Source organism: Macaca nemestrina, chromosome 5 (genome assembly GCF_043159975.1).
Source record: "Macaca nemestrina isolate mMacNem1 chromosome 5, mMacNem.hap1, whole genome shotgun sequence".
Lineage (NCBI taxonomy): Eukaryota > Metazoa > Chordata > Mammalia > Primates > Cercopithecidae > Macaca > Macaca nemestrina.
Window position 1 is genome coordinate 103,717,669 of NC_092129.1, and position 7,846 is coordinate 103,725,514.

Sequence of the window (7,846 nt, forward strand, 5' to 3'; positions counted from 1 at the left end):
CTTTGAGACAATCATTAGTAAAAGTGTAAATAATATTACTTTCAAATTTTAACTTAGAAAGAATGCTAAATTTGGATCTCAATTGCATACTTCTCTCCCAATTCTATTAAGTAATTAATTTAGAGAGGCTACAGAGAAGGGATCCCAGAAAGGGACTCATCGTGAATGAGTACAAACATGCTACATATCTTATCTTTAAAACAAACAAACAAAAAAAAACAGCAAAAGCTCTCCTGGATCCCATATCTGTATATATATATAGCATATCTGTATCTCTTTAGAAAGAGTTGTTTATGGCCGGGCAGGGTGGCTCACACCTGTAATCCCAGCCCTTTGGGAGGCCAAGGCAGGTGGATCACCTGAGATCAGGAGTTCGAGACCAGCCTGGCCAATATTGTGAAAACCCATCTCTAATAAAAATACAAAAATTATCTGGACATGGTGGTGCGCACCTGTAGTCCCAGCTACTGGAGAGTCTGAGGCTGGAGAATCACTTGAACCCGGGAGGCGGAGGTTGCAGTGAGCCAAGATCGTGCCACTGCACTCCAGCCTGGGTGACAGAGTGAGACTCTGTCTCAAAAAAAAAAAAAAAAAAAAAAGATGTTCATATTACTAACACTGTTTTTTGTTTTTATTTTCATTTCTCCTTCTGTTCTTGCTTTAACCCTTTAAAGAGCTAGGTTTTTGTGCTTATACTCCACTGAATCATCTCTTGTAAGGGTCATCAGTGACCTCCTTGCTGCCAAATAAAATGGCCACATCTCAGCCTACATCAGCAGAATCTGGCCAAGTTGTTATTCCCTTGATCCAGAACAGTTCTTCTGGTTGACATCTTGGATGATACTTTGTCTTGGTTCCCATCCCACCTCCCTGACTGCTCCTCTCCATTTTCTTTGCTGGTTCTTCCTCATCTCACTGAGTGTTTAGGTTGGATTGCCCCAGAGTTCTGTCTTCCTTCCCCTTCTCTCTCTCTGACCTTTCTCTAGAACTCTAGATATTTCGTATCTCCTAAAATTTGACATATATGTTAGTAACTCCCAATTTATATTTCCGTTTTTTATATCTTTCCTGAAGTATAGACTCATTTCTCAGAATCTTTTGTTCAATACTAATAGACATCCCTAGTTTAATACATTCAAAAATAACTCTTGGTTTTCTCTTCTTCAAACTATTTTCTTTTCACAATCTTTCCCGTTGTAGTAATTGACAACTCCACTTACAAGTTGCTCAGGTAAAAACCTTGCCATCTTCCTTTATCTATTTCTTCTATACTCCACATTCAGTTTACCAGTTAATCTAGACAGGTCTACCTTTGAAGTTTATCCAGAATACCACCACTTCCATGCTACTGAAACAAGAAAGGTTCCCTTGTACGCTCACAGGGCATGCAATGGGGGTGTGACCCGCTTCTTCAGTGCCCCGCTGCTCAAACCTCCAGGGGGAGCATACAGATGAGCAAGCTGTGGGGCTCCGATACCATGGCAGTGTCTGGGGTGAATATTTACGGCTCCTGAAGCCCCTGTGTTACAGGGTGCTCTTTTAGTTTTGCTCTTTTAGTTTTGCCATCTATAGGTGGCTTGTGTTAACCAGCTCAATTAACTTCTACCTTGTTGAAAGGACAGAGGGCTTTCTGTATCCCCAGTTCTTGCCTTGGTGTACTGGGAGAATCGGATCACACCTGGGTTTGGGGAATGACTGCAAGGTTTTATTGAGTGGATGTAGCTCAGGGGAAGTCAGAAGGGGAGGGAGTGGGAAGGTTTTCCTCTGGAGTTGGGCCATTCAGTGGCCTGGGCTCTCCTCCAACTGCCCAGCCAAACTCCAGGTTGTTCTGCTTCTGCTGGTCGCTGGCCTGTGGGAGTGCGGGTGCCTGTTGGTGCGTTCCTCTCAAAGTCTAACCGCCTGTGTTCCTCCGCTGATGTGCTCCTCTCAACATCCAGCCGCCTGTATGTGTGCCTGCCAGGGTCTTGGGGGTTTTTACAGGCACAAGATGAGGGCGTAGCAGGCCGGGGTGATCTTGGGAAATGCAACATTTGTCCAGGAAATGCTTGTCCTCACCTAGGTCTGTGGGGGTGGAGCCCTAGCCAGGGACCACTCTTGTCTCTACCCAGCACTTCCCTTCCCCGCTTCCCTATCATTTAAAGGGATCAAGCTCTTCGCTTTCCAGCACTTCTGTAACACTACCACCCTATTGCCACTACCACCTCTCACCTGTATTACTGTACTGGCCTACTTACTGATCCTTATGTTCCCATTCTTATCAACCCCTCTCTTACACTCTCCCCACCCTCTCCCCACAACACAACTCAGGCTCTATCACTCCTCTGTTCAAACATTTTTTTTTTTTTTTTTTTTTTTGAGACAGACTTTCGCTCTTGTTGCCCAGGCTGGAGTGCAATGGCACGATTTTGGCTCACCGCAACCTCCACCTCCTGGGTTCAAGTGATTCTCCTGCCTCAACCTCCCAAGTAGCTGGGATTACAGGCATGTGCCACCACCCCTGGCTAATTTTGTATTTTTAATAGATACCGGGTTTCTCCGTGTTGGTCAGGCCGGTCTCCAACTCCCAACCTCAGGTGATATGCCCATCTTGGTCTCCCAAAGTGCTGGGATTACAGGTATGAGCCACTGCACCCGGCCCTCTGTTCAGAACTCTTAGTAGCCTCCCACATGGTTCAAGGTAAAAGTCAAATCCTTACAGTGACCTCTAGGGTCCTATATGATAGGGGCTCTGCTACCTCTTTGGCCTCATCTCCCAGAACTCCCACGCATACCCACTGGCTGCAGCATACTAGCCTTCATTCTGTTCTCAAACACTCCAGCAGGTGTCCTCTTTTTCTGGAATAGTCTACTTCCCTTCTCTGCCCTTTTCCAGAATGTTCTACTCACAAAAGACACATAACTCACATCCTTGCTTCTCTATGCGAATGTCTGCTCTTCAGAGAAGACCACCCTAATGATCTCATCTGAAATAGCAATCACCCTCCACTTTTCTCCCCAACTTTATTCCTGCTTTGTTTTACTTTGTAGCACTTATTATCAACTGACTTACCATACATTTATTTATTGTCTATTTTCCCTCTGATGATGTAAGTCCAAAAGGATTTTTTTGTTCACTGCTATATCCTTAGCATCAAGAACAGTGATGGGTAAATAGTAAATGCTCAATAAACGTGTGTTGTTTAAATTATAACTCGATTTCTTAGCTTTTAGCAAATTTCTTTCTTAATACATGTTCTAAATTTTTATCATTTGATTACCTACTTTTTATTTTTAAGTAAAATGCATTAAGAGTTTACCCCAAATCTTGATGAATAATCACTCATTAGGTACAATTCAGCACCATATTTTGTTGGATATAAGAAACTATCAACTATAAAATACATGATTAATTTTTATGCCACTAAGAAAAAAATGCTGCCGGCCGGGCGCGGTGGCTCAAGCCTGTAATCCCAGCACTTTGGGAGGCCGAGACGGGCAGATCACGAGGTCAGGAGATCGAGACCATCCTGGCTAACACGGTGAAACCCCGTCTCTACTAAAAAAAAAATACAAAAAACTAGCCGGGCGAGGCGGCGGGCGCCTGTAGTCCCAGCTACTGGGGAGGCTGAGGCAGGAGAATGGCGTGAACCCGGGAGGCGGAGCTTGCAGTGAGCTGAGATCCGGCCACTGCACTCCAGCCTGGGCGACAGAGCGAGACTCCGTCTCAACAAAAAAAAAAAAAAAGAAAAAGAAAAAAATGCTGCCTTTTAAGGTGTGACATGCTATTTATTGGAAGAAGCAATTTTTGTTTAAGAGTTATTAAAATACTAAGTCATATATGTATCATAGAATTAACAAAATATGGTATTAAGAATCTTCTGTAGGGCAGATATTGCCCCTCTCTTCCCTGAGTAAGGCGTGCAGAGGCTGGTGAGGGGAAAGACAGGTTTATGTGTGATAGTGTAACTCATAAGAACAGGAGTCATGAAAAGCGGGTAACCATAGAGATTATTTGAGTGGTTGGTATACTGGAGGGTAGGGTGAAAGATGATTTTATCTAAATGAGTCTGTCTCATTTTATGTTTTGTTTGCTGGGTTTTTTGTTTTGTTTTGTTTTTTGTTTTTGTCTTTTGTAAGCTCATTTTGTGACTGTTGAAGGATGTTTACTTCTTAAGGGATAAACTTAGGCAATAATAAAACAAAGACCAAGACAAATAATTTGGAAATTAATCCAACCAATTTCTTTTTGAACCAATAAAGTCAGGTATTATCTTTTGCAAAAGAAACAATTTAGTTTGCTTTCATTTCAAAAGCATTTGAAGCTTTCCCCAAAGGATACTTCTGGTGAATAAAATGGAAATTCAAAATGAAAAACTGCCAGGTCAGTTATCAGAGTTTGATTTATTCCTGAGAGGCAGTTGACTTAAACTGTGCGTGTCTGCAAGTCATTGCATCATCGGCAGTTCTCCTGAAATTACTTGGTAGGTAGATACTGAATCACCTTAAATGGCAGCTGGTCATAAAGGATCCAAGGCTTAAGAAACCATGCAATATTAGATTAGCTATAGTGTTTTACAGGGCCATTATCACTGGGAACAGACAAAGACATTGAAGGACAAAGAACAATTCTATCCTAAGGCACACATGGGATTCCTACCCAACAATAAGTGGTTTTGGTGTCTACAGAGAAAATAAAATATGTTTTCTCATAACATCATTTACCATAGGATTTGTTTAAGGTTAGTCCTCGCCTCATACTCAGTGTTACTTAGATTCATTTTCCATTCTTGAAAGTCCATAATATATGTATAACATAGGAGAAAACAAAAAAGGGAACTTGAAAAGTATGTGCAAACCTCTCCTCTCTCCTGGCTCCTGAATCCTTTGTTGGGGCTCTTTGACCACTAGGCCTTTGTTGGACTGATCACTATATGAACTGTGGGAAGAAAATGATTTTTAAAGCCAAAACAAGTAGAATATAAGGTTGTATTTAAGATAGGCTGAAGCTACTTGGGAAGGAAGTTCCAGGGTCAGTGAGGAATCTAAAGGTACACAGAGAAAGAAAAGGGGACATGAGTTGAAACTTGACAGCTGGTGGTTGAGAGCAGCTTTGAGCAATTTCCATGAGAAATAGAACTTTTGAGAGAGGAAAAGCTCTAAAGATCCTGTGTAGAAACCTTGCTGTGCTGTATGTGCTGTGCATGCAACTTTATGCTACTTCTGCCTCTTGAAACTTCAGTAAAAGCCTTTAATTCTTTCAATGTTTTCTGGAGTTATGTGTGTGCCTTTTTCTTTTTGGATGTAATGGCCTACGGGTAAATGTAAGGCAGCCGAAAACGTCCAGCTTTATTTGTGTTAGATTTACTTTTATTCTCAAGCTCTAACAGGGCAGCAGGCCCACCTTGGTAGAAATGCAAAGTATGCAAAGTGTGCTTAAATTTGTCTGGTGACATCTCCCTCATTCTATCTCAACATCTCCACCAAGGTACCACTAACCCTTGAGCTCCCTACTTGGACTGGACCACATTCTCACATCTTATCTTCCATTGAACAGAAGTACCATGCCCCAAATCCTGTTCCATAAGAGACATAGTAAGTGAGTGGCCAGTTAAAGGATGAATAACTTGTAGGAGAGTGCAGTCCTTAGGAACATGGAGTATGGAATCCAACAGACTCAGGTTTGAATTGACTCTGGCCTTTCCTAGTTATGTGAAATTGGACAAGCTTCTTAGCCAATGCTATGGTTTGGATACAGTTTGTCTCCACCAAAACTCATGCTGAAATTTGATGTAGCAGTGTTGGGAGGTGGCACTAGTGGGAGATGTTTGGGTCATAAGGAAGGATTCCCTCTAATTGATTAACTCCCTCCCTCAGGATCAGTGAGTTTTTGCTCTTGTGGGAATGGATTAGTTGTTAGATGGCAGGTTGTTATAAAAACGAGTTCAACTTCCTAGAGTCTCTCTTGCTACTTCTCTCACCAACTGTTCTCTTTGCATGTGCCTGATCACTTTTCTGCTTCTCTGCCATGTTTTGATGCAGCAGGTGGCCCTCACCAGAAGCTGGCCAGTTGCGGCACCATGATTTTGAACTTTCCAGTTTGCAGAATCATAAGCTGAATACATATTTTTTTCTTCATAAATTATGCAGCCTCAGGTATTCTGTTGTAGCAACACAAAATGGACTAAGACACTCCCCAGTCCACTGTTTTCTTCAGGTGAAAGAGAGTGGATGCCTATCTTTTGGTGGTGGTGTAAGGATTCAATAAAACAGTGTTTGCATAGCAGACTCTACTGCTTTGGTCTCCTTAGCACCCTTTCTTTCCTTCTTCTAGTAACAGTCTGCCACTGGTACAATACCTTATCTTACAGCTACAGTGATTTCATCTACACTGGGGCCATTGGGGTCTATCCCAGGGATATTTGCTAGACTGGAGCTAAGGTGAGGACAGATCTTTGTGCTCTTGTCATGATGAAGGTGGGCTGACGGCCATGTCGTCTGTTCTGTGAAGAGGCCAAGCTCCAAGAATAAAGCTGACGAATCCTGTTTGGAGTCAGATGGCATATTAGGTTATTTGAGTAAATTCTCCTACTGAAAAACAAATTAAAAACACTGTAAATTGTTTTTAAGTTATCTTAAAATCAGTGAATAGCTGACAAAATAGTAAGGTTAAAATTTAACTGAAAATGAGAATTAACGGTGGTAAACTGAAATCCAAAGCTGCTTATATTCATAAAAGATTCAAAAAACTGAGGATGTGAGCTTTTGTTTTAAATACATCAAAATTTCAGGGAACAGAAACCCAATTCCTATGGTCCATCAAATTAGGGAGTTGAATAGGAGATGTATCTCCATAAACACAAGGCCCCAAAGGACTCCCACCTCAGTATAGGAGTAAACTTGAAGTAAAACTGGCCCACCATCTTACCATCACCACCACCAGAGACCACAAAGGAAATGACCTTTGGCATAGTCCAGAACGGGAAAAAAGAAGTTCCTGAGAATTCACAACTGCAAGCTTGTTTTCCTGCTTTCCTGTAAATTTGCAGCTGAATTTTTATCACCTGAATAGTCCAAAAATTCTCAGTCTCATATTTACTTTAAAGTGGTCCTGGACTGGTAAAGACATGTGGGAAAACAAAAGAAAATATTCTCTAAAAATATATTTTATCATAGGCATTATGAATGTTCCACAAATGATTTTTTCAGGAAAAAAAATGTAAAGCTCACAGCAAAAAGCAAAATTTTAAAAAGCACACAAGGAAACAGAGCCATATGAGTAAAACTACAAAATACTAGATAGAAGAAACAAACTAGAACGACCTTAGGTGTTAGAATTACCAGAAGAGAATTATTTTTTAAATGTGTACCATAGTTAAAAACAAGTTTGTAAACATTATAAAGCAAATTATAAAAGACTAGCTCCATACCATGCATGATCGTGAACCACAATGCAAATAAATTTGCAATAGAAATCAAAAAGACAGCAATAATGTTCCTGTGTATTTGAATATTAAGAAACACATGATTACAAACTGAATAGAAAAAACTATGAAAATTAGAAAACATTTTTAACTGGGTGATATTAAAAATACTACTTTTGTTTTGCTTTTTAAAATTATACTTTAAGTTCTGGGATACATGTGCAGAATGTGCAGGTTTGTTACATAGGTATATGCATGCCACGGTGGTTTGCTGCACCCACAACTGGTCATCTACGTCAGGTATTTCTCCTAATACTATCCCTCCCCTACCCCCAACCCCTGACAGACCCTGGTGTGTGATGTTCCCCTTCCTGTGTCCATGTGTTCTCATTGTTCAACTCCCACTTATGAGTGAGAGCATGTAGTGTTTGGTTTTCTGTTTCTGT